The following is a 27,775-nucleotide window of genomic DNA, read 5'->3' as shown; positions in this document are numbered from 1 at the left end:
GATTTTCCTTTCCTGAAGGGTGACATCTGTCTAATACTTGAGTTGTGAAAAATGTCCCTTTTGATAAGCTCTTTTCATTGACAGTTACAAAATTTCCTTTTGGAAAGCACTGAGTACTGCCTTCACAAAATGAACACTCTAATATGATGAAAACGTTCAAGGAAATGCAAGATCCCACACAGACAAATCCCTCACCCCTGGTGTGTGGATAACTGACTGATAAAGCTGCATCTCTCAGTATGTGGACACAGTGAGGGATTTTGAGGAAGGGCTCTTTTCACTTGGCAGGGGCTTACTCCTTGGAGCCCTCCATACAAGAAGCTGGAGACATCCTATACACATTCAAGAGAACAGGGAACCACACTGGATTTTTCCAGTGTCCACTTCGTGTAATATGTTGCCAAAACCAAAAATTTATAATGGTAAATATCTGAGGTTAAATGTCAAAGGGGAAATGCTGTTGCAGTTGGAGGAGGAAAGATTGTGCTGTTTTCTTTTTCTTTTTTTTGAGACGGAGTCTCACTCTGTCGCCAGGCTGCAGTGCAGTAGCATGGTCTCAGCTCACTGCAACCTCCGCCTCCCGGGTTCAAGCTATTCTCCTGCCTCAGCCTCCCCAGTAGCTGGGACTACAGGCACGTGCCACCACGCCCAGCTAATTTTTGTATTTTTAGTAGAGACGGGGTTTCACTATGTTGGCCAGGATGGTCTCGATCTCTTGACCTCGTGATCTGCCCGCCTCGGCCTCCCAAAGTGCTGGGAGATTGTGCTGCTTTTAAATGGCACGTTGATTGAGGCTGGAGAAAAACCTGACAGCGCCCTGTGTTACCTGAGCACCGGCACATTGAAATATCACATAAGTGATGCATAGCATTTAATGAGTCGGGACTGAAAACTTTAATTTGCTTGTAGGGCTTTTTATTATTTTATTTTTGTTCATTATATTTTCTGCTCAGTCTCTGTGGATGTTCTGCATTTTCATCATCAAATGACTGGCTGGCTATTTTTGTCAAACAAGAAGCCTGAAACCATGAAGTCTGAGTGTGGAGACAGTCTGCCCGCTCTGTCAACAGGATGAAAGTGAGTCTCAGGCTTTTTTAATTACAAGGATAACATGTTCGCTCATCTAATAATGAAGATGGTTAGCAATTTTAAATTTTAATAATCAATTACTGAAAGTAATTCTCCATTAAACCACAAGAGAGCCATTAAATCTCAAAAGATGGAACATGCTGTATGTAACAGTAGCAAATTTTCTATTTTTAAATATCATTAGGGAATATCTGATTGTTTCATTTCTCTGCATTTCTTTTACCTTTTTCCTCATGCAGACCATCTCATTTTCTGCAGGAAGACAGCACATGATCTTATAAATAATAAAAGAAAAACCTTGCAAGACTTGATCCAGGGGTGTGAAATATGTGCTAAGAATGTAATTTATTTCAGTCTGGCATATTTTGACTGAATAATAAGGAAGGTGACTAATTAATATTATACTATGCTGTGGGCAAGGCAGCATAGTGGGCTGGTCCATGCTCCTTTCACCTCTGGAGACCTGCATCCAAGCCTTAGAGGAGTTACATCTGCTGAGCAGGGCTTGGGGGAGGGGAGGGGGAAGCGTCAGATGTCTTTTCTTGGCCGTGGAGACCCCTGTCCATATTCTAAAACTACCCTGAACATCAGCTTCTGCTCTGAGGAGATGAGGGAAAAGATAAATGATTGCTAGTTGGCTGTTCAATTTGGCAGACTTCTATGTCAGGGGGAGAGAGCTCCGTGACAGCTTCAGCTGCCCTAGCTCTAGCCTGGCTTAGCTCTCTCACTTTCATCCCGCTTAAATCTTTGGAAATACATGGAATAAACAGTGTGTATGTGTGTGCATGTTTTTTTTGTGTGTGTATTCAGGTAGGATGTTGAATAGGGGTGACCAGAAAACAGATAATGATTTAAAATCAAATTAGGTTAAATCTCCATTAGAAGCAGCTGATTCCATTTCTACAGTATTCGAATCTCAAAGAGTAGAAAGATACTGTGATAAGACCCTTGGTTTGCTTTCAGATTATGGGAAGGCCACTTTAAGTCTAACCAGTTGTGCTACACTCAGCACCAACTACCATCTGGTCTGTGGGATGCAGAGAATGTCATTGCTTCAAGTGCCATAAGCAACAGGGCCAGAAATGGGGTTCTTATCACCTCATCATCTTTGATTGTTTTTCTGATGGGGAGTATGCCCGTATTTCTGAACTGTGCTGACCTTTCCAACAAGCAATCCCTTGCTTCCCCCAGAAGGGACTGAAGCAGAAACTGTGCCAAGCCAGGCAGAATTGGGTGGGGGTAGGAGTAAGGTAAGCCCAATTTCATGACACGGGTAGTTAAAATGCAGATTATTTGTACTTATTCACAAGATATTTCAAGTTTCTTGATATTGTAGTGTTCTTGTTTCTCTCTCATTCTGCTACGTGGAATTTAATCATGACTGGAACCATCAGCAGGGAGAAGCTGGTCTGGGGGAGATAAGGGAAAAGTAGCTGACGTTGAGTAATTTTGATCTTTATGGGCACAACTGAGAGATGCCTTGGAGAGGAAGGTTAAGAAGAAATTACTAAAGTTTAGATTCTGATGTGAGTTTCTTTTTTTTTTTTTTTTTTTTAAGGCGGAGTCTGGCTTTGCCGCCCAGGCTGGAGTGCAGTGGCACCATCTCGGCTCACTGCAAGCTCCGCCTCCCAGGTTCACGCCATTCTCCTGCCTCAGCCTCCCGAGTAGCTGGGACTACAGGCGCCCGTCACCACGCCCGGCTAATTTTTTTAGTAGAGACGGGGTTTCACCATGTTGGCCAGGATGGTCTTGAACTCCTGACCTCGTGATCCGCCCCCCTCGGTCTCCCAAAGAGCTAGGAATACAGGCTTGAGCCACCGCGCCCGGCCCTGATGTGAGTTTCAATTACCTGGTTATGATGACGAATCTATGTTCTGCCTATCTACTATTATTTGCAAAACTGAGATCTTTGTGTGAGAGTGATATATTCCAACTGGGAAATCACCTCTGGATCGCATAGGCAGGTTTCAAGAGCCAGAAATCCTTTTCTGGCAATAAAAGGAGGCAATGGAGTCCTCATTAGTGGGTTGGGTTCTGCTTGATATCTTACTGCAATTCTTGCATGTTCTCTATCCCATTTTCTACCGAAAGAAGTCTGGTCCCTTAAAAGGGCATGTAATAGAAAATACTGGTTCTTTTACTTCAAGTCTATATTTAGAAACAAATTATAGCTCCTTATGCTGTGGTTTAGCCAAATGGCTATTTTGGGGTCATGAGAATCCCCCAAAGCTACCTGCCAGCTAACGTTGGTTGGGCTGTTGTAGATTCGTCCCCAGGGTGCACACAGGTAACTGAGCAACATACATTGAGTCCTCAGTTATTTGGTTTGGAGGTCAGGCTGTGGATCCCCTCCCCAGGAATCTTTACTACTACAGAGTAGGAGAGAGTGAACTCTTAGTGGCTTCCCTGCAGAATAACTGATACTCCACAGACAGTTGGAGGGAAAGGGCAGTGCCAAATCCCCCTTACTGCCCCAGAGGAGTTCGGGTTGTTCCCTGGAGGAAGAAAAAGTCACCCCTGGCACAACTGAAGGCGGGATTCTATTCTACAGAGCAGATGGAAAAGTCAGCAGGAGGCGACTCTGGGGACTCCTTTGCTGCTTGCTAAGAGCACAGAACAGAATAAGGGCAAAGTCTTAGGGAGGCCTAAGCTAACACCTGGTGGAGAAACGGAGAGGCAATCAGGTAACCTTTCTAGATGGCTCATGGTTGGAATCATAGAAAGAAGAAATAGGAAACCTCTAGCTGTAGGTTCCTTGCTTACTGATAAGAATTTGAATGACTCGTGAAGATCAAAGAGGTAGAGAGCAGCTCTACCTACACCAAAATGGAGGGCCTCTGATTCAAGGCACCAGGTTTGCTGCGCTATGATATGTGTACAGTGAAGCAAATGATTTTACACTGAGGTGCAAAGCAGCAGGAGTGTGAGATAATGGCAAGGATCTGGGCTTTTGCAGTTGGACAATGCTGGGTTTGAGTCCCAACTCAGCCACTCATTAGCCTTGTGACCTTGAGCAGTTTACTTAACTACTTTAAACCTCGTTTTTCTCATCTGTTAAACCAAGATTAAAATAGGGCAGGATTTCTCAACCTCAGCACTATTGACCTGTTGGACTGGATAATTTAAAAGCCCCCAATTCAATGTAGGGGCTGTCCTGTGCATTGAAGAATGTTTATCAGCATCCCTGGCTTCTACCTCTCAATTGTCAATAGAACAACCACTGCCCACAAATTCTCACAACCAAAACAAAACAAAACATGACTCCAGATATTGCCGAATATCCCCAGTGGGCAATATGGACATCGCTGAAAACAACTACAATAGTTTTAAGATAGGAATAATGAAGTTCTATGCAAAGCACTCGGCATAGTATCTGGCATATAATGATTGCTAAATAGATATTTGGGTTTTTTTTTTTAACACATTTATAAAAATATGAGAAGTATTTTTTATTTGATACTAAATAAAGCAGATATTAGGAGATGCCAATCACTCTCTCCATACACATGTGAATATTCTTAATTCAGAGTTTCAACTGGCTTGGGTGCCTTTTGCTTTGAACAAGAGGAAGCAGGTTAAGAAAAAGACCATTTTTTGTGTGTGTTCTCATTCTTAGTTCATGTGCAGTATGCAGATGCACTCACAGCTCACCTGGCAGAGGGTTTGCATAACAGTAACTGCATGATTAATTGATAAACACGGCAGTGTTCATAGCATATTCTGGAAGAACAATTACAAGTTCCCCAACGTAATAGATGTCTTGATGTTGAGTAGTTGCTCACGATATCCTGACTCACAAAGACATTTATGACAGTTATATGTAGGCTTCCATTAAAAATTTACTTATATTGTTTCTGAACCATAGAATATTCACTTGTTTCGTTGACATAATCTAACCAGGAAGAATGATATTCATTTCTGTTTATCATGCACATTAATGTCTTATCTCATTTGCTATTATTTGATAGCATGTACAATAATATCATCCTTATCATCCTTCCAAATGCTATTCTATCTTCTTGCATTCAGTGATTAGAAACCAAATGTGCATCATGCACTAAGTCCTGGCTTCACATCAAACTCTCACCACTTCTTCAGCAAAAGCAAACTTCAGGATACTAATAAGAATAGGCATGACTAACCAAGGTAATTTCTTCCTGAATTAATCTTAAACTCTTTAAGAGTCATCAAGGTTTTATTTCTTTGGCTCCAGATTGAATTGTTGGATTTTGCAAGAAGCATTAAAAGTTACACAAGGGGGATTAAATTAAAACAAAAGATAAAACTAGCATTAAGACCACATTGAAGAGAGCTGGAGAAAAATGTGTATTTTAAGCTCTAAACATCAAAAGATACATTTATACATATGTAGCTTTTGTTTAAAAGCTTTTGTGTGTGTATATATATATATTTGTTTTTTAAAGAAATCTTTGGGCTAAGAAAACCCACCTTTCAACTTGTATTGGAAATATTTGGATTTGGTCCTCCTATTTAATTGTAGAGTAAAATTCATAGAGTAACTTATAAAAACATTAATTTGACAGGTGCTCATTGCAAACACTTTGGGCAAATGGTATATTAGATTAGAATTTTTGTTTCCCTGAATTATAAAAGTAAGTTGAAGAACCAAGTCAAAACAAAGTTGTTTTTATTTCCTTTAAATCTGCTGTGTGATCTTCCAGGCCATCTGTCAATTTCCCTCGCTCCACTTTCCAGCTCTTGTTTCTTGTACACTTTTCTTAGCCCCAAATACAAATTTTTATGCTTACTTACCTTTTCGTTTTGAGCATCATTTTCATCACTTTCTTAATTCTTTGGGTTAAAACACATCCTTCACATTCTCTTTCCAAGCTGCACCTGTTGCTTTATTCCTTAGCCTTCATTTCTTGGGTGGATATTTTTTACTACATTGTTTTGTACTGGTTTGTGTATTTTGCTTAGCAGTTTTATGCTGATTGCATGTGTTTTGTATCTTTCCAAGTAGATTGTTATATCATGGAAAGCATAGACTGCCTTTGATTTCCGTTTTTCTCGAAGTACCCACCAAAGTGTTTTGGATGTATGAATATTATATTGAACTATTTAAAATAAGTTTTAATGAGGGGCTTTTAATTTAAATGCTTAAAATTATATGATGACTCCACATAACCATCAATACCAACATCAGAAATACCAGTACTTAGAATGGTACACCTGTTTAATCCAGTTTAATTCTCATTTTGCAGATAGAAAAACTGAATGGATAAATGATGCAGGACGGGCGCGGTGGCTCATGCCTGTAATCCCAGCACTTTTGGAGCCAAGGCAGGCAGATCACAAGGTCAGGAGATCGAGAGCAATCTGGCCAACATGGTGAAACCCATCTCTACTAAAAATACAGAAATTAGCTGGGCATGGTGGCATGCGCCTGTAGTCCCAGTTACTTGGGAGGCTGAGGCAGGAGAATCGCTTGAACCTGGGAGGCAGAGGTTGCAGCGAGCGGAGATTGCACCATTGCACTCTGGCCCGGTGACAGAGCAAGACTCCGACTCAAAAAAAAAAAAAGATCCAATTGGTATAAACTCAGTGATCAAGCCAGAAGTGTAGCCTATTTTCACCGTTGAGTACCACTTTCTGCCCCATTAGTTAAATGTTACTAATGAAAAGACACACTAATCTAAAATAAATATAATGATAAGAGGGAGGTCACCTTACATCTTCCTAGAGAGTTAATACATAGCATGCTAGAGTTAAGCTCATGCTTTAGAGGCATGCAAATGGTGTTTGCCACTCCTTAGCTGGGAGAACTCAGATGAGTAACTTAAACCTCAAGCTTTGCTTATTCATCTGTAAAATGGGAATTATAATTACACCTACATCTAAGTACCTAGCGCAACAGATATATTTCACGTGGCATATAAAAATCGGTTAGCACATGTAATTATTAACACTCTAGGCTCTAAAGTTTTAAAATAACTTTTAATTATGTTAATTTAATGTGTTTTTAGAGATATTATATATGGATATCAATCCATATATTTTATTGTATACTATATACTGTACTCTAGAGTATACCTTGACAAAGTCCCCAGGGAAATTTCTTTTAATAATATACATTTTTTCTAAATTACCAAGAGAAGAAGATTTTACATTTGAGTTTTCAGCTTAAGATAATTTTGATGTTATAGATACTTTCACTTTCATTTTCAAGAGAATGCTTAATGTTCTCATTTTAAAAATAGCTGTCAACAACCTTAAAAGTTACTTTATAGATTTAAAGTCACATATCTCCTTAGATAACTTTTTTCTTTCAAAAAGTGAAATGATGAAAAAGAATACTGAGGGAAATTGCTTATTTTATTCTCATGTAGCACAATATTCTTATAGCTATTCCTTTTAAAGTTATAGATTGAGTAGAATATAAAATTCACGTGAGGACCAAATCACAGATTACTTTTATGAATTCCATATCTTATCTGTTTTAATTTCAACCTATATCCTTTTTCTCAGATAATTAGAAAAACAACTTTCTGGAAAATGAGTTATGTAACATTATTTTTTAAACATTTGCTATTATCTAAATTAATCATAGAAAATATTATATTTTATCTAGTATAATCAAACTAGCTAATCAAACTAGCACAAATGCCTTTTCTTGGTCACAAGGAGGTTTGAAGTATGACTATACCAGGGCAAACTCTGAGTACTCTACATAAATTAATATCCCAAAGGAAAATGCATTATGCTTATAATTGAAGTTATCATTTCTAATACCACCATTAATGCTGATTGAATCTTAAATTTGGATTGAGATCATTTAGTTGAAGACACTATATCTCTTAAAAATTCATGTCAAGTACACCCTATAAAGGTTAATCTATAGTCTTGAAGCTATTTCTTAGGCTTTGACAATCTGGAGAAGGTCAGATTATGAATCCATGCAAAAATAAAAGCCTATTTTTTTTCAGTTAAGAAGGATACCTATTTTATGGAAAGATGGAGATTGGCAATTTAGCTTAAGGGTTTTATTTATTAATATAAGCATTGATAGACCCTTTAACAATATTACCCATTTTAAACTCAGTTTTATTTTGTTAATTCAGAATTTTCATTTTAAGGCATTTTTTTCTACTCTTTGTATGGAGAGTTCTTGGGATACGTAACCTCCTCCAACCAGTTGACTTGTTTATGTTCTCCTCCTAATTCTTTCACCTCTTTTTCTACATAGATGGTTGACATCATTATCTATTCAGTTGCTCTATTTAGAAGCTTTTTGGGGGGTCATTCTTGGTGCTCCGTTTTGCCTCCCTTAGCATATTCAATCAATCTTTGAGTGCTATCTGTCTTCTCATAAATAGCTACAGAAGGTATGAAAGGCATCTACATCTTTTTATTCTCCCTACCATTGCTTTAGTGTAAACAACAGCTGTGTAACCATTAGGCTGAACCATATGAAATTGTCAATGTTGTCAGACAAAAATACTCAGATATTGACAATTTATTTAATTCAACCTAAATTATTTTCCTTTCTCTTTAAAAATCCATTTGTTTCACACTGCGGCCAGAGAAGTCTTCCCAAAACACAAATATAAGCGTATCTCACCCCTGTTCAACCCCTTTAACAGTTTAACATTGTTCCCAGGATAGGGTCCAAATTCCTCTTTGTGACCTACAAGGTCCTGCAAGAGCTTGTCTCTATTGATTTCTTCAGTAGCACTTTTTGCAACTTTTCACCCTTGCAGTTTTTCTAGGTTGTATGTATCTACTCTTTTGTAGATATCATTTCTTCCACATGGACTGTCTTCACTGCCTCTTTTCTTGGCTTAATCCAGTTGATCTTTTAGATCTCAATGTAGCCGACACTTTATCTGCCTCTCCAGGTGTGCATTAGAAGTTCCCTTAGGTGCTTCTATAGTATATTTAATTTTTCTTGTTTATTTTTCCATTTCTCTACCTAATATGCTTCATGAAGGCAAGGGCTATGTCTTCGTGGTTGAACCTTGGGCTTCTAGTGCTGACTCATGGGAGACAATACATTCTTGGGCAAGTTACTTAATCTCTCAAGTTAGCCTCAGTTTCCACATATCAAAGATGAAGATACCTTCTTAGGGAGGTGGTGAGAACTACATGAAATGACATATGTAGAATAGGAATTTTTGGCAGGTTACTCTTAGATGACTGTGCTTCCCCTCGCCATCCACTTCCACAGTATTGGTTTGTTTCCTTTCATTTGAGAGTTTTATTTGATCACTAGAGAGGAGAGATTTGGTGTATGATGTAGGGAGGATAGTGGAGGATGGGAGATAAAATGGAATCACCTTTCCAACCCACCACCAACTCACATTTTGGGGCCTACCTTTAGACGACTATAGAGAAAGAGGCAGAAGTGGTGAGATTCTTCAAGGCTGCACTGTACCTAGGTGATAACGTGGGCAAAGAGTTTGGAAGGAAACACTTCTGCCTTCCGCATGGGACTCAGTATTTTGTGACTCTCAGAGGATTGAGACTTTTAGTTTGCCCAGGGTCAGGTTATAGGGATTTATTTTAAGACTGTATTTGACAGTTAGGAAGGCAGCATTTATCTCATGGGAATACAAAACTAGTAAACATACTATGCCACTCTTTGCAGAGAATAGACCTGGATTCAAGGAAATCTAAGAGACTTTTGTTTTATGGGTCATTTCTCTGTTCTGTCAATGGCACTTTAAGACATTCTTAGGGTTTTTTGTTTCTTTTTGGTCTTCTCTTTTCCCTTCTTGCTGCTAGCTGGTTTACTCATTTTCTACTGTATATTTCCCTTTTTGTATGTGGAAGCTTTTACTTAGTCAAATCATCTATTTAGAGGTGAAATTGTCTTCATTCTACCTTAGAAGATGAAGTAGGAAGCCAGCTCATCATTTGACTTTGAAATTAAGTTCTAATCCTGTGCTTATGGAAAGCTTTATTATATTTACTTATTTATTCACTCCATTCATTCAACAGATACATAGTGAGCATCTCTTACATTTCAGATATTCTTCTTGGCAATACTAATAATACCGATATACTACTACTACTACTACTAATATCTAAGATGCTCTACACATCAAAGTCCCTGCCCTCAAGATACTCACACCATAGCAACATTCAAACTACTGCAATTAATATTGGAAATGGAAAAGAGACTGAGACTTGAGGTGGAACTCTAGTAGTTACCAGTGTGATATTACTTTGCAAGAGATCAGCAAAGTAATGGGTGGGACCATGGAGGTCTGTTTTCAGGACTCCTTGACACAGCCCAGTCCTTTCCTTCTTCCCATTGATTGCTTACAGTCTATTCTTTTGTGTTACTTCAAAGTACAATATATGTTCCTTGTTCCTTTTGTCCCAGTGGAACTGCTCTTTGCTATGCCTTGTTGTCATACAGGACCAGTTTCCCTAGGTCCTGAAGAGTTCACCTGCGAAGTTAATTTATGGGCTGGGGAGCACTAATGAATTGATGCATATTTTGTCCAGGTAATGTATTTGCATTTTCAGCAGTGAGTTTCTATCATCTGAACCCAACCCCCTACAAAGCACTTCTACTGATAATTTCAAACTTTTTTTTTTTTTTTTGGTGGAGGTGGGGGCTGGGAGAAGGGTTAATGGAGAAACAATTTTGTTGACAGGCAGACCTTTATTTGCTTCCCAAATCTTACCCTCCATGTGACTAATTGAAAAATACTTTCTTGAAACTCTGATCAAAAGAGAAATAAGCCAGAATTCTATTCTTTATGCCAACTGTTGCTTATTTCCTTCATCCTTTATAAAAGGAAAATATCGTGAACCTAAAATATTGTGAGATTATTTCCGAATTGCACTCATTAAAAACATAAAATATGTCCTTCTTGTGTTTGATATTATAAAGAAGGAATCTTGGGTAAGACCTTTGAGTGGGATGGGAGCCATCATCAGTGAATAGCTGTTTAAGTACGGAGATGCAATCCAATTACAGCGCTGCATTATTTATCATCAGGCTGTTACTGCCATTCCCCTTAGCATTGTTTTACCTTAAATATCAGTACATTTATTGCCTTGAACCCCAAGATTCACCACTCTGGAAGTTGTTGGTTGCTATGAGGGCAGAGACTGCTTTACAAAGCAATAGAAGCTGCAAATCGTGGTGTTTCCCAGCTGTCATTCTCCTGTCATAGCCCTCTTTAAAAGGGTTTGGGGTTCTCCTTTCATTACATATGCATAACTTCCATTAGCATTAATCACATGCTCCATTTTAGAGCTGTTTTGGCCCCTCCGGTTAAATGGGCGTTTAAGCAGTTTTTAATGCATTATATGTACTTATTTTTTAAACGAGTATTATATGCCCAATTGACTGGAATGAATACAAAGTCCATCAGGTGAATACAGATTTATAATTGTTTTTAAAGCATGTATTATTTACTCAACCAACCATGACAACCCTTCTGGAGTCATTCCAGCTGAGAGGGAAATACATGTATATGTCAATACCAAATAAACCTGCATGAATTCTTTTACTGAGGTTCTCTCAGCTAAGCTTAAGGCTTAACTGGCTAATCATTTTCTTTCAATCTCTCTCTTTTCACAAACAGATTCTCAAAATCTTGTTCACTGTTTTTAGCTAGCATTATCATCATTTGTGAACTAGATGAAAGCTATACAATGTCTCATTCTACTCAAACAAATGCAACAAATTCAGCAAGATATATTGTGTGTATGTACATGGCATTAGGCCCTTATACTGAGAAAGAAAAGATGCCCAGTTCTCAAGGCAAATATAATCGACTTACATAAATAATAGAGGTTAATAAATGATTTTATATTATAAATTATCCAATTTGTTTTAAAATTTGCTAATAGGCAGATTCAAGAGAAATTAAATAGTCTTCCTCCCTTTTCAGATATACAATTAAATTCCACTCTGCTTTTTTCATAGAAGTAAACATGTTAGGTGTCTTTTCTTCCTTCTCTGAGTTTGTAGAATTATCCCCAAATTGTTTTCCAAGCCTTTATTTTCTATAATTGTAGTGTCTTTACTTTTTACAATAATAATAGGTTCACTGTATAACAGTACACTGGAATTCATTATTTATTAACTTTTAAAGCTCAAGAGAGCTGTGTCATGCAAATTCAGGCAATGCATTCAGAACCTATGCCAAATGAAAGATGGTTGCTGTAGATCATAATGTAAACCATGTCCTATGGTTGGTAGAGTTAAAATCCCTGTTAGCTTTGAGAAGAAAATATATTGCTTATTACCAGAAAAGTTTAGTACATAGAACTTCCATTTCCAACTGAATGATGTTTAAGAATTTTAAAATTTCAAAGGAACTTTAGGAAGACCCTGCTAATCTTTGTAGTTCAAAAATGAATGCATGAAAAAGAATATATTTCTTGAGGTCATCAGGAGTAATCCTTTCCATATTGTACATATGTGAGGATTGTTCTTTTGTTGTAGATAGACTCTGTTAGCAGAAATTGGTGATGTTTGCAACTCTCTCTGTCAGACTTGAGGTCAGTCTGAGACACTTGCTAGTAGAATCTCCCCATGTGACAGGATGTGTTAGTCTGTTCTCACCCTGCTAATAAACACATACTTGAGACTGGGTAATTTATAAAGAAAGAGGTTTAATTGACTCACAGTTCCTCATGGCTGGGGAGGCCTCAGGAAACTTACAATCATGGAAGGAGAAGCAAGCACATTATTCTTCACATGATGGCAGGAAAGAGAAGACACAGCAAAAGGAGAAAAAGTCCCTTATAAAACTATGAGATCTCATGAGAACTCACTCACTATCATGAGAACAGCATGAGAGTAACTGCCCCCATGATTAAATTGCCCCCTACAGTGCCCCTTCCAGGGCACATGGGGATTATGGGAACTACAGGTTGGGTGGGGACACAGCAAAACCATATCACAGGATTTTGAGCCTAGGTGTGTTGCTGGTGGCTGCTACTGTCCAGTGGTTTCCCAGGGGGTGATTTGTTTATGGTTTATGGGAGTTTGTTGCAGAGGAAATCTTAATTATGACAATGTGGTTCAGAACTGAGGCAGGGAGAGGTGGAATGCAATCTCTTTATTAGAAACAAAAACATAAACTTACCTTCCTAAAATGTTTCCTTGGGGAATTATAATGAAGTAAGGTGACCTTATCTAACAACAAATTTGAGGCTGAAATTTTTAATCATGGATAAATTATCAGCCCAGCAACTATATTTACATTTGTTTTACTTAATTATGGATTAATGCTGTTCCACATCTGATAGTAAAGGCTGTTTAACTTAATAATTTTATACATTTTATACTACTACTTTTCTTTTGGGTTTTCCTGTTACTTAGCTCCCTTATTCAAGTCTACCCATCCTTTCTTTGATATTTCTTTTTTTTCTTTCCTTCCATTTTTTTTTTTCATCCACAAATACTGATTGGAAATTTCCTACATATTCCTCTCTGAATTAGGATCTGAATGAAATAATTATTCAAGTCTTTAAAACTGTCATAGTCTAAGGGCGCTCTCTCTCTCTCTATAAAAGATAATAATCCAGTGTTATGAGTGTATAAGTATAGTTTTAACAAAAATTTCTGGTAAGACAATGTTAGTTGAGATTCCTTGGTAGCTTGAATTTTTAAAATTTTGTTTGATAATGGACATTTCTTTATGTATTAACCTTTAGCAGAGAAAGAGTCTTTCTTAAATTGAAGAAAGACATTTCCTTGGAGGAATCAAAATGACTCTATTAAAAATTATTGGAGAGTGCCCCAATGCCTTTCTGAGTATCTTGCTTAAATATATGCATTTTTAACAATATAATATATGTAGTAATAAATCCATAAAAGTATGATATATAAGTAAAAGCTTGAGCTCATTGAAAGTACTGTCAGTATCATTATAAAACCTAAACAACCAGAAGAATAACTTACCAAAGAATAAAATTAAACTTTACATATTCATTGTAAAAAGGATTGTAAAAAATACTTGCACTACACTTACTCCTCACTTTTTAAAAAAAAGACTTTAAAAACTGTCCATAACTTTGAGGGAAGATTGCTAGTAAATAGTATGAAATCATTTTTTTAACCTCTCACATCATAAGTATATTTCCTTTACTATTTTATAAGGAACTGACTTTCTTTCTATGTTCTTGTTCTGTAGTGTGAAGTCCTTTGTGAATGAGCCACATTTTTTACTCATTCAAGTCCCTACAGCATAATCACATAGATTAACTGACTTGGATCGTTAATTATTACACTGTAAGAACTCCACAAACTTGATCAGAGAGGTGAGTAGCAGTGTGACATTGACCGTGGCATTTCCTTTTCTTTGTTGTTGGTTAGCTTGTATTTTAAAATTGTTTTCTATTCTCTGGTTATTTTCCACTTGAAGAACAATATTACTGAAATGTTTTATTAGAAATAAACTACTTCCACATTTAGCAATCTCTCAAAATACTGAAGCATTTCATTAGCTGGAATAAACTCCAGGTTTCACTGAACTCTTATATTAGTAAGGCTGCAAAGTGACATCTTCTTCCATATGCCTTCTATGCTGCCATTAAAATGAAAATAATTCAGTAAATAAAAGCATGGACATCAAAGCAGTGCTACAGTTGCATTTCAGAAAAATAATCTAGATAAAATTTTGATTTTTATGTTTATTGATATTAACACTTTGAGCTTCTCTTCCCTCTTTTACACAGATGGTGGCTTTAATGAGTACTTTGCTTACAGTAGAACACAACAAAACAAAGAAGACTTAGGCAACTAAAAATACACTTAAAAAATAAGATAAAGCATTATGTGACATATGATTGTAAAAAATATTTTCACCCCATTTTTCTTCCTTTCTTTTTTGAAAATGCCAAGTATTAAGGTATACATATTTTATATATTTTTTAAAGTGTGCATGTATTATGTGTTATCCTCTGTTCTTAAACATTTCTAAATGTGTATTTGTTAAAATATTCAAAACCTACCAAGCTAACGCAAACTAGAAGAAATCAGTTTGGTATGGCAGACATTCTCAAAAGTAATTTCTTTGCAAAAATCAGAAAATACTTTCAGGCTTTCAGAGAAGAGAAATAGCAAATGCATTTTAAGGAGTTGAAGCATTCTCCCTTTCTGTCTCTCTCAGAAACCTCTGAAATCGACACTGCAGCTGAGCTGATTTCATGTTAGAAAGCTGTCCTAAATACACACTGACAGAGGGACCCTGTGAAGGGATGTAGAGCTGTCTGCTCTCTCACACATGCCACCACACACTCTCAGGTTCTGCATTGTTTAAGAAGACTGTGTGAGGGGTCGTTAAGCTTATTCTTAAAATACAGTCTAGATAAGATGAATGAAGACTCAAGCACCTGTGTACGTTTATGTCAAGGCTGGAAACAGTTTACCTGATATTTAGTTTTACATGTATTGGAAAATATAGAATCACTGCCTGTATCTTTATTGGTTAAATAAACATTCTGGTGAATATTGTGATTGATCCAGGCCTCCCCCCCAAAAATATAAGTATAAAAAGAGAGTAATTGTGCTTTAAATTGATATGGTTGGTTTGGCAGATGCTTTCTTAATTCCCTTGCATGGTACAACGAAGCACTGAGAAGAATCTAGGGTGATATAATGAAATACAATTCCTGTATATCTTTATTGAATGTGACACAATATAATCAAAGAATGCACATAATTAAGTGCTATAGCTTGAAGCATCTTTGACGCGGGAATTCTGCTGTTTTATTTTTCATTATTTTATGTGATTGCTTACAGATTAGATCTCTATTTGCTCCTAAAGAATATACTTAAACACTCAATCAATGAATAACCTACAGCAGTTTGTTGTAGATTCAATAATGGGGAATGGTGCATTGTACCAGGATAGTCAGATATACCCATAGGGAGTGTCAGTGGTCAAAATGCTTCCATTGCCAGAAGGTAGTCTGAAAATGGTCTGGAAATTCAATACAGCATTGACCCTACATTGTATACATGATCCACAGTTAGTTTCTCAAGCATACTTGAAGTTTCAAACAGAGCCATTAAGAAAAAAAGCTAGGAATTTAAAAAAAATCGATTTTAAATGAGTTTTTTTTGTTGAAATAGTTTTAAATGTATTAGTTCAAATGAGCAGAATAGCAAAATCTAATCATTTGTATTTTAAACGTATCTAAAATTATTTTACTTTAAAAATAATTTAATAAAATCTTAAAAATTTAAAGTTACATACAAATATTTCTATTTTTATATGTATAGTTCATCTATTTCACCCTTTTAAAATCTGATTATCAAGCAACAAATAGTCACACATAAACACACACCTTTGTGATGTCTATCTGATTTCTATTACATTTTTTCCTATATTTCATCAGTGAAAACTGATAAGTAGAACAAGATAAGTAGCAAGGTATCTAAGTAAGCAGATTAGAGCCATTTACCTAATGTCACACAAATGTGTTTCCTTTTTCCTACATTCCGAGAATTGCCAGTATCTTTTTATCTAAACACATATCAATTTTACATTTTCTAATTGTTAACTGGTTTCATTCATGTAGTTATTCCAAATTGCTTTAAGATGACAATTTTTTTGTTAATCTGAAGTTGGAGTAAGATTAGGAATTAGAATTCCTACTAGTAGAAAAAAAAAACAGAAATTGGAATATACTTAGGTTTACAAAAATGTCGTTATCTTCATTTACTCAGAGTTCCTTTGCAGAGCTTTAATAAATTGAGAATGTACATTAAAATAATACTACATCAGATGAATCTTAGCACCTATTTTGGAAGTTGTAGGTTTCTCATTTTCAAAATTATGAAAATAGCTACATTTGTTTTTTATGAACTGCAAGTAAACTTGAATGAATTACAGTAAATATATGTAAATAATGTCTGTGTATACATACATAGGTGTAAAGATATACTTTCAGTGTTTCACTTGGGGATAGTAAATAAATAAACAAGACGTAAATTTCACACACTTTAGAAGCTGGTACTAAAATCTTGGTTTGGCATTTATGGTTATTTGGTCAAATGGCATAGACAAACCATAAAATCATCCTGTGATGTTGGTGCTGTGAATAAAATTTTCTAATGAGCTTTAGACAATATCTCATTGATTTTTATCATGCAATTTTTATGTTAGATTTTGAAAGTGCTTGATAATGATAATAACTTGAATGCTAATTTTTTTCTGTATTGGTTGACAGGCTTACCTTTTTCAGCATATAAAGTACTTTGGAAAGTTGCATTAAATCTTATGGCTTATCAATTAATACAGTGGTTCATTAAGACCTTTTCACAAAATCTGCGTAAGGAAAGGGCTAATTACAGATGGAGAAATGGTGGTATAATACAAGTTAACCAATCCACATACTGAAATAAGAGTTAATTGTAATGATTCATTGGTTTTTCTATTGGAATTTCTTCTATTTTAAGATAAAGACTATACTAATCTATAAAGTGATTTAGGTGATCTTAATCTTATGAAAGATGTAAATATTCAGAGTACAAATGTTTATACTTGCATCTTATGAAAACATCTTTATGTAATATATTCAAGGTGCCTGGATTTGGGCTAGGCACATAGTTAGATGTGTAACAAATGCTAACTCTCTTTCTCTGTTCTGCATTCTACATTACAAGAATTTTAATGTTTTGTCCCCTTTTTAAATGAGAGACGACTACATTTTTTAATTTGGACAAACCACCTGAGAAATTACAGTGTATATTGAAAATAACACAGCCTATAGAACAAAGTTTGCATAAAGACTGACCTGATGCAAATTTTGCATAAGGACTGAGCTGAAGGGGGTATGAGGACTAAAAGTACTAGAAAAATTTCACTCCTACACTGTCGCATAATCATAACCTGATAGTAATATTCCTTAAGGGGGTTCTCTGGTTTATAACTAAGTAGGTTCCAGGAGGCCAGGGCTGTGAATTTGTCCTGTTCATAGTTGTTTATCCAGCAACGAGCACAAAATAGGTGCCCAGCAAATATTTTTTTACATGAATGAACAAAATGCTACTTTTTCCCTTTGTTTTTATCTTTACAAAGACATGTACATAAATTAAAATTTTATATGATCTTGTGATATTTGAAAAATAATCAGAACATTCTATTTCAATTCTGACTAAATTATTGTTATGATTATTGCTTTTTACTAAGACTGAAGCTAAATCAGTTCTACTGTGATTATGATTCAGGCTCCTTGTGCTGAGGAATCCCTAATCTGCGTTTCTTTTGTTCTCCTCCCCCTTGCTAAGTGATATTATACCTAGCACAATATTCCTACCTCAACTATGGGACCTGTAAGGGTTTAATGATCTTAATTTATGTATCCTCATTTATTACGTAGTACTTGTAAACAAAGACCTTTACATTGATGCCTGTGAATGAGACATCCAGAAGAACTTTTCACATACCTAGAGATTAGTGCATGCTCTACTTTCACTGATGCAAATATTTACTAACAAGAGAGAAAAAGAAAATAATCTTTCTCTCTCGTTTTTTTCCCTTTTCTGAAACCTAAAAGCATTTTGTTTTCTAGAGCTCTGTAAAAGTTCAGCACATAAAAGGTTAGGAGCCTGACTTTTTTCTGTCGTGTATATCTTTGAAAAATTGGTTTATGAAGAGTCATACATCATGTAGCCGGACATATGGGAATAGTTAAAGATTAAGGTAAATAGACAAATTGAACTGCTTTAAATCATTTTCCTGGTTTCAATTTTATGAAAGAGCTTATGAACAAAAGCTGACATTAAGCAATCACAATAGGCTCTTCTATATGTTTTAGACAGTGGTAAAGACTTTAGTGTCAGAGAGTGTTGCATCACCAATAGTTACATCAATTTGATTGGTGTCCAGATTTCAAAAATGTTACCTTGTCAAACCATAACCTTTTCCAAGTCTTTCATTTGTCATTGTTTTGTAGATTATATCATTTATTTTACATTACCTGTATCAGAAAGCATGGATCATGGATTATAAGATTTTTTTATTATATGTTGGTTGTTTTTGTTTTTAAAATAAAATTAATACTGTAGGCATTTGTGTTCAAAAGGGACTAATCAAATATTTTGGAAGGAAGTTTGATTTCACGTAACAAACATTACTGTAACTTCACCTAAGGAGACCTTTGGTTCCTTTTTGCTTAAAAATATATTTCAGAACCATTAGGAGAACATTTTAAATAAATTGAGTAAATATACTGAACTTTTCAAGGGTATCTAATACACTAAAATCCTGTGGAGAGAAGCTGGCTGCTTGACTTTAAGGTAAGTCCTAGGAATTTGCCCAGTGGCATGGTGACAAACCCCTACTCTTATGAAAATTGCTATGAGGTCTTTAATGTCCACACAGAAGAGGAAGGATTTGAGGTTTTGTGGTCTCATTTGAAAGACCCCTACGTAGTAAACTGCATGGAACTCAATTTATCTACCTCAGAAAGAAGAGAAGTCTTTGTAGCTCCTGTACCTATAAATCTAAGAAATTCTGTGAATATATGCCTTCATATTCATGCAGCACCAATTCCCTTCTTAAAAATAATAAAAATAACAAGGTCTATGATCATCACGTTCATATAGATAAAAATCTATTAACTTTTCATCATTATCACAGTTCTCCTATCAAAGTGTAGGCATTCGTGGGGCAAGCTCACCTCCCCTGGTAGCCGTGCAGAGGTAGATGAAGATCTTTTACATACTTCTTTGTTGGTTTGCCTTTTATAGTGTATGTGCTTGATTTAGGAACTGCTGATGGTAAAAAGGTAATTTAAGAAGACTATAAATATTTGCACAGATATGCGAACCCAGCTTATAAGACATCCGGCTAACAGGTTTTCCCATATTCTAAGCAAAGTGAGTGATAGGAAAAAAAAGTAACTTCTAGAAAATGTTGACCACGTTTAATTCAGAGCTTGATCTGATTCTATGTGAGGTAACAGATACTTTAATGCCCAATCTGGAGACTTACCTATGAGGTATTGTGCACGTGTTAGCTTTATTTTCTTTCCAAACATTCTATTTGTCACTAGAAAGATACATAAGAAATTAACTAAGTTTGCTGAAACATCTCAGAATGTAAATGTATAAACTGTTTCTCCATAAGAAATGTGGGTGTAAAAGAGGAAAACACTATCATGTATATTTTGATAAAATTATAGCAATTTTGTGGGTTGGGAATTTCTCTGGAATTCGGTGCCTCTAGCAATTTTGTCTTCAGTCTTTCCTTATTGTGTGCTTAAGCACAAACTATGTTGGTTTGGCAGTTTTGATGTACTTAAAGGCTGAGATTTTTGTTTTTTAGGTCAGGTTAACTAAGTAGTTTGTTTCTATAAATGCCATTTATGATTGCATTACTATAAATCCATAATTTTGAATTCCTCTACTACATCTTTAGTACACCAACCTGGAAAGATGTATCTGTGATTTAAAATTGAATACACATGTCTTTCCTGTATTTGTTATTTACAACCATGAAATTCTATTTCAAAATATAAACAAAACCAGTGTTTTACAGATACTCTTTCATTTCTTCAGCAGGCCCATTGTACGCAGGTTTATTATGTGATTTATTTGTGAAATGAAGGGAGTTAAAACTGAGAGCAAACAAAAGTGATCATTTAATCATTTGATAGGGTCTTTTTTGCTCACCTTTACAACTGGTATTGATTAAAACAAATAAGATTAATTAAAAATTTGAATTCAGAGATAAAGTTTTTTTTTTTTTTTTCTTTTTCACTGTTACTGGAAACAATGTAAATTCAATCTTTCATTGTACACTATGGCTTTGGGTGTGAAGTAACCTTTTTCTTTAAGGTGTTGTCATTAGTTAAGTTTTTCTCAGTTATTCCAGCAATTTATACAATTAACACATGTCCTGAAATATCCATAAAATTTGACAATGTATTACTGAAGCAATACTCTAATAAAGTTAATGCACTATTATAACTTAAAGAAAATCTTAGATCATTTTAAATTTCTTCAGTATGCTTGATCACAGAATAATATTAAAACATTTTTAAGTTTAAGAGCACATTTAGGTCACTTGTGATGACAGATATACTTTTTAAAGGTTCTTAATATTGGCCTATAAAGCAAGTGTCAATGAGCTTGAGCTGCATACAAATGACTTTTCTGCCTTCCACAGGGTTCTTCAAAGCTGTGGGCACTAGAGGGTGCTCTTGGAACTAATACTAACAATGAGAGGCCTAAACTTGTTTTTTCAAATCAATACTATCAAGATCCAAAAATGTTTCGAATGAAATACTATATCATTATTAGTTTTTAACACTGGGCTCTGTGATTGTCATCAGCCCAACTTCCAAAACAAATCACAAAAACAGCAATTAAAGCAAAGAACTCTGTAGCGTGAAAATTATTTGTTGTTAAAATCAAGATTCTTCTCCTACTCTTTTAAGTATTCTCCCACTTTTTATTCAGGATGTATACATTTTTATAAATGACAAGGAAAACGGGCTTGTCAGGCAATTAACATTTTATTTGGAATTTAAATGGGCAGAGTCAGAAAAGGTTGTTTCTTAAAGGAAGTGTATCAAGAGTCTGCAGTCCAACTTTTCTCATGGTATTTGTGAGGTATTGTGGGCATCCAAGGATGCTTGCACATGAGGATACAGCATCCTTATAAATGTTGTTTTATATGAAATTGTAGAATCATCACCCCCCTCCACCCCCTGCAGTTATTTATAAAGGCGTCATTGGTAGTTGCCTTTCTTAGACCTTCCCTGCAGGCATGATCAGACTCAAGCAGGCAGCTATTTCTCTTTAATTTTCCACAGCAAGCCAGTAATGCTTATGATTATTGTGAAGTCAGGAAAAGTTTAGTTTCATCAAGTGACATGTAGTGATACAATTAGTTACTTAAGCACTTCTCATAAAATGTTCCACCATGGAACCTAGGTTGTCAGATGCAGCTAAATATTAGCATCTCATATTAAACACAAGAGTAAAGCTGCCCCGTGGAAAGCACAGCTGACAGCTCTCAACATGAGCTGAATGATCATTCTCAATTGTAATCGATTCTGTAAGTACTGAACACAAACCCCCAGGCAATTGAAGAAAATAGGATGATGAAGGACTGCAAACTAATATGTTACACATCTTCATTGATTAGACATTGATTAACCATTATTTTCCTGAATGACAAACAGCTAGTGGTAAAGTAACTGAGGCTTGTGATTTATTTACATCTTAGACAGGGATGACTTCTTTATTCAGCTGATTGTGAGCTAATGCTAAACCAGGAGATAGCGATAGCTAGAGAATCCAGGCTGCTGTTTTCTTTTTCTTTCTTTCTTTTTTAAAAAGAAATCTTCTTGGGCAGCCTTTCTAGATTTCTGGAATGTTTCTATTAGAAACAAATTTAAGTAGATTTTAAAATGATCAGCCAAATTCCAAAATACAGAACATGTACCTGTGGTATAATTACATTTAAAGGGAAGATCATTTTATAGACTTGGTATTTACAAGCATATTGATCAGTGTTTATTGAACTTTTAATTTAATTCTCTCTTATTTTCAGTGCCTTATTGGCAATTACACACATTTTTAGAATGAGCCAAATGAGAGTTTCTATGTGTCAGTTACTTATTTTTCTTCTGTGAAGCATATTACTTTAGAACTATGAATCTATTTAAATGTGATACATGTAAGGAAGCAAATATTTTACACTTTAAATAATTTTTGGTTCACATAAAACTTGAATATTATGGACAATCTTAGATTTATGTAGCAAAGTCTTGCAGCAGTGTCATAATACTTAAAGCTATTTCAAAAGATTGCAAACAGTATGCCCAATGGAAAAATTTGCTCGTGAATTTTCAGGCGATCTTTTTTTCTATTATAATGAAGGAAAGAGAAAGATACTCAATGAAATGAACTGGATTAGCACTAAGTAGAAACTAAATAATAATGAGACTAGCTTTTTTTCTCTTTCTGAAGTACTCCGCATTTTTAAGGTTTGTGGAAAACATTATTTATAAGCAGAAATAATTAAGATGTTCTGGCATTCTTCATTATAATGGTCATGATAAAGACTTTTGATGTTCAAGAAAGCATAATTTGCTTCTCCATTGGAATTTGATTGTAAATTAGCACTGATTAATGTTCACTTAAGTGTTACAGATGTGTGCTATATGTAGTTAGTTACCAAAGGGGTAACTGTAGAAAATTTGTTCTGTAAAAGTATATTAATTTAGAGTAATGATTAGAATGTCATTTAAAAAATAAGAGAAATTCATTACCATTTCCAGTGTTACAAGCCAATTTAAGCATTTATACAACTTAGGAAAAAAATTAGTAAACCATATCATTTAAATTAATATAGAGATGCATTAAACACCACCCTATTAGTTCTTCAATTATTAGACATGTAATTGTAAAATTTCATTGTATTTTGCCCTTTAATGTAATTCTAACTCTAGGCTAATAAATCAGATCTGTTATTTATGGACATTGCCAACTTTATCATCATAAATACGAGTATGCTTTTCCCCAAGCAATTTTTGTTAGTCTCTTCTAAGAAACTGGACATTTGTGTACATGTATATTAACTCAAACCTTCCAGCTAAAGATTTGTCATACGGTTTTAGGATTTAAACAATGGGGTAGAGAAAAAAGTGTGTGAAGTTTAATTCTATATTTTTAATTTTGAAAATTGGAAAGCTAGTTTAGTTGTTAAAGAAACCCAGCTTTACTTTAAGGGAAACAGACTTGTTAAGTTTTAAAAGAGGAAGAATACCTAGTTGGGACAACATGTGGTGCTCTGACTTTTACAAAGGGAGCTAAGTATAAGCTTGACTCACTGAGTTGCCCTTAGTTTAAAGTAGATCAGTGGATCCATGCTAATTATAAATCACCTCCTTAGTATTATTTTGAAGGGCTGATCTAAGTTCCCCCTTAGCTTTTTACAGTACTCAGAACTTAGGAGAGGAAAAGTGTTGATTGGCTAGTGGAGCGTGAAGAAAGAGCGAAATAAAAAACCATCCAACAGCCATATCCCAGAGGGAGCTTGGAACCCCAGAAAGAAGTCTAATAGTGTGCTGTTTCCTTGTCCATCTGTGTTCAGGTGAGAGCACCACTTCAGGGGTCTGTGTGCAAATGTAAAAATCAGAAACCTAGAATTTTATAGAAGCAACGATGATGTGATATTTGCACAGCAACTCACCTTTGGGGAAATAAAAGGCACCTCCTTTGGTGTTCACCGTCTTTTCCTTTGAATGAATGTGAGTGTGTGCATGCACACACACACCCATGTGTACATGTGAGTGTGCACGCGCGTGCGCTTATGTAGATCTGCGTATGCTCCAGTTTCTTCAAGCATATTTAATATCTTTAAAATTTTAAATGAAAATGTAGCTGTCAATTTTAAACTAATTTGGATGGACAGCAATAAAATGCAAACCTCACTTCAAATTAGAATTTTCAGTGAGGATTTCTAATGGAAAGTAATTGCTGACAATAGGAAATGACAAATTACTAATTACTTAGTTCAATTAGACTTTTGTGCCTTTGGTCCTAAGTGGCAAGCATACAGCAAATCTTGCACTTTTATAACAATTAATGACACTAAAACTATTTAAACTGCCAACAGATGTGAGTAAGAAGACATGAATTGAAACTTACTTAATTTACATACTATCCCGATTTTATATCAAGTAAATGGTGTTTAAGTTTTATGCTACAATTAAATATTACTGGTAAAGTGCAATTTTCACAGAACTTCATAGGACGAAATATCACTGCTCAAAAGCTGGTCAGTGTTAATGCTTCCTTTTCTCTTATCACAGCAGTATTTCTCTTTAAAAGACTCAAGAGTATGAATTTCTATCTATACTGTATTCATGATTACACATCAGTGTTAATTATATAGTGGCATCCTTGGTTTTTGCTTTTTCTCTATTTTTTTTCTATTCCGTTCATCTTTGATTTCCAAACAATCTATTTAGAATCCATATATTTTCTACTTCCTTTCTTTCCCGTGAGACTAAGTCAGGTGTGGTTTTGCGAAAGGATTTTGTTGAGAAGTTCAGTTGCATTAACTATCTCTGTATTGTTAACTTCTGGCGGTAGCTTATAGAGAACTTAATTTGCTATTCCCAGTGCTATCATTTTTTGTAATTTTGATTCTGAAAATATAGAACTGAAAAATGTTTCCAGTTATAATCAGAAAGATTTTTTTTCCCTCCATAGGTCTGCAGCTCAGTACACTACTGCGGATGCATGTGGACCAAAGAAAGAAGGTCAAGGGATCCAATTATGTTTGCAATGATCAATTTCTCTATTAAGATTTTAAATATATTTATCCTTTTTTCAAAGCATGTAAGAAAGTATTTATCAGTGAAATGAAAATAAAAATGCTGATCAGTAGTGAAGCAAATTCACCTGGCATCTTGTGCCTATGGAGTAAAGGGAATGCTTTTAGGAACTAAACCGGCAATAAAAATAAACTTAAAAGGTTGTTATAGTAAAACAAAACACAACACTGATACAATTAAAGACTTCCAGATCATTGCATATGTAAGCAAAGAAGTGATCCACATGTAGAAACCCAAACTGGCTATTATATTCCAGTTTTCCTCTGGGAATTTCTTCAGCTCATGAGATTCTCTGCATGTCATTAAGAGTTCAGGCATCAGGTACTTAATCACCTTTTTCCTAGTGTTCTGGATAAAACTGCAAACATCCTATCCAAATTAAGTGTATATTTCTTATTGAGATGGCATATATTGTGTGTCATATTAGTATCGAGAGTTCATTATAATCGGGGGAATGGAAGCTTTTTTTGTTCTACTTCCCTTGTAAACAAGAGAAAATGTAAATATACTTTATTTTATCATATGGATGCAGAAATGGGGGCAAATTGGAGGTTTCTAAAACTTGAGAGCAAACATTACAGCAAGCACTTTCTCTAGGGCTTTTGCTTGATTTTTGCATGTTTTTTCAAGACATGCAATTAAGCTATTGTTTAGAAGCAACACGGTAAACCAGATCCAAATAATCAAGGATAGTTTTTGGACAAACCTCTGTTGTTTCACCACAGCTGTAGTTTTCTTTTCTCATGAGCCCTGTGAACTTTAAGGGCTAGAAATATAACAGAGAGCATACTAGATAATAGAGGAAAAAGGAAAAGCTTAGGCAGGGGGTAGGAGGCCTGGGCAGGGACAGAGGAAAGAAAGACTTTCACAAATCACAAGAAAAATGGCACTGGCATTGTGCCTAAAAAAAGATAACGTGGAAAAGAGGCAATAGCAGCAATAGACTTAGCAAGTATATTTAGAGCAAGAATGATAGAAGAAAGAAGTGGCCTAATTAGAAGAGAGGGAAAAGGAGAGAGAGGGAGCGGGAGAGGGAAAGGGAGAGGGAGAGAGAGCAAGTGCAAAGGAAGTGTAAGAAAAAAAAAACAGAAAGAAATAAGCCTAGGGAAATTAGCAAAACATATACGAAGCTAAGGATATATCCTCACTTGTGCCACAATACACCATGAAAATAGAATGTTTCGGTTGATTTAAACATCCAAGGAATGAGTCCTGTCTTTCTCAGTTTCCATCATCATTATTGAGACATAAACAACATAAAAATATCACTTTGATAATCTAGATTTCTTTTCTGTGGTTACCTGAGGAATTGAAAGGTATGTACTATATATATTATGCTTTATGAAATATATAAACTTGCCATATGCCTATTTCCATCTAATTTATTTTGTGTACATGACTTACACATGTTCTGTGCTTAGTGAAAATTTCGGGAAGAAGGTTTTTAAGCTCAAAGAAATTCGAACACAATTATTTTTTAAATAGGCAAGCATGTAGAATTTCTCAGAAGATTATGAGACAATTGTGTTGTACAGGTTTTTGAGACTTGATATTTTAACATTATATATAAATATTTAAATATCATATGTGGATACTTAAGATTATGCATATATACTTATATATACATATATATACGTATAGCTATATATATACCTCTGTATTTAAAAGCTTATAGGAAGGACATTTTCTTGAGTTGCATTTGTTCATATAAGACCTTACTTAGATGAACATGCTATTTTTCAAATTACAATTCAGTTTAGGAATACCCAAGCTTGATTCTTGTCATGCGTATAATCTTTCTAGACAGGCATACAGAAGTGTTGGAAGATTGTTGTCAGCCATTTCCTTCCTCCCTCTGTTCCTTCTTTCTTCCCTCCCTATCTTCAGGATATGTAGGGCCTCTAAAATGTCTAACATGGCCTATTTGGATGGGTTGCCCATTGGATGGATTGAATTTTATTCTGGATATGAATCTATGACAGCATGGGATGAGAGGATCAGGGCAAGATTTTTTTGAAATAATCTTTGGAGGTGCTCTAGAATATTTGGTAATTCATATCATTAAAGCAGATCGTGCTATGTAGGTACTGGTCAGCAGTACATATATCCTTGACTGCTCCTTCAGGTTCAAGATATGAAGACTTTGTTTGGACAATTTAGTAATGTCTTGATAATTTGTGTAATATGCTCCAACCTGGCTTGTCCTGTGGAGAGTTGATACCATTTAGGAAACTGATTAATCACTTGTTGCAACTATTGGACATCTTAGTAGAAACTTTCCCAATAAGAGGCAGTTTTTGATGTACATTTATCTCTTCGTCTATCTCCCAGAGGCCAAGGGCTAACATAGCAGGGATTAAGATATGTACCAATTGGTTAACATTTT

General features: G+C 35.3%; 1 long non-coding RNA gene across 2 annotated transcripts; it reads left to right on the top strand.

Moving 5' to 3' along the window:
• The first annotated feature begins 156 nt into the window (after positions 1–156).
• LOC117979402 (uncharacterized) lies at positions 157–27,291 on the top strand. Of its 2 annotated transcripts, none has more exons than XR_004670193.3 (3): positions 157–1,077; positions 14,217–14,343; positions 25,265–27,291. It is a non-coding gene; the product is annotated as an uncharacterized LOC117979402 (long non-coding RNA). The 2 variants fall into 2 exon arrangements; XR_010109569.1 differs by lacking the exon at positions 157–1,077 and adding an exon at positions 6,253–6,409.
• Positions 27,292–27,775: the final 484 nt, after the last annotated feature.

Source organism: Pan paniscus, chromosome 13, assembly GCF_029289425.2.
Source record: "Pan paniscus chromosome 13, NHGRI_mPanPan1-v2.0_pri, whole genome shotgun sequence".
NCBI classification, from domain to species: Eukaryota; Metazoa; Chordata; class Mammalia; order Primates; family Hominidae; genus Pan; species Pan paniscus.
This window is presented reverse-complemented; position numbering and strand designations above follow the sequence as displayed.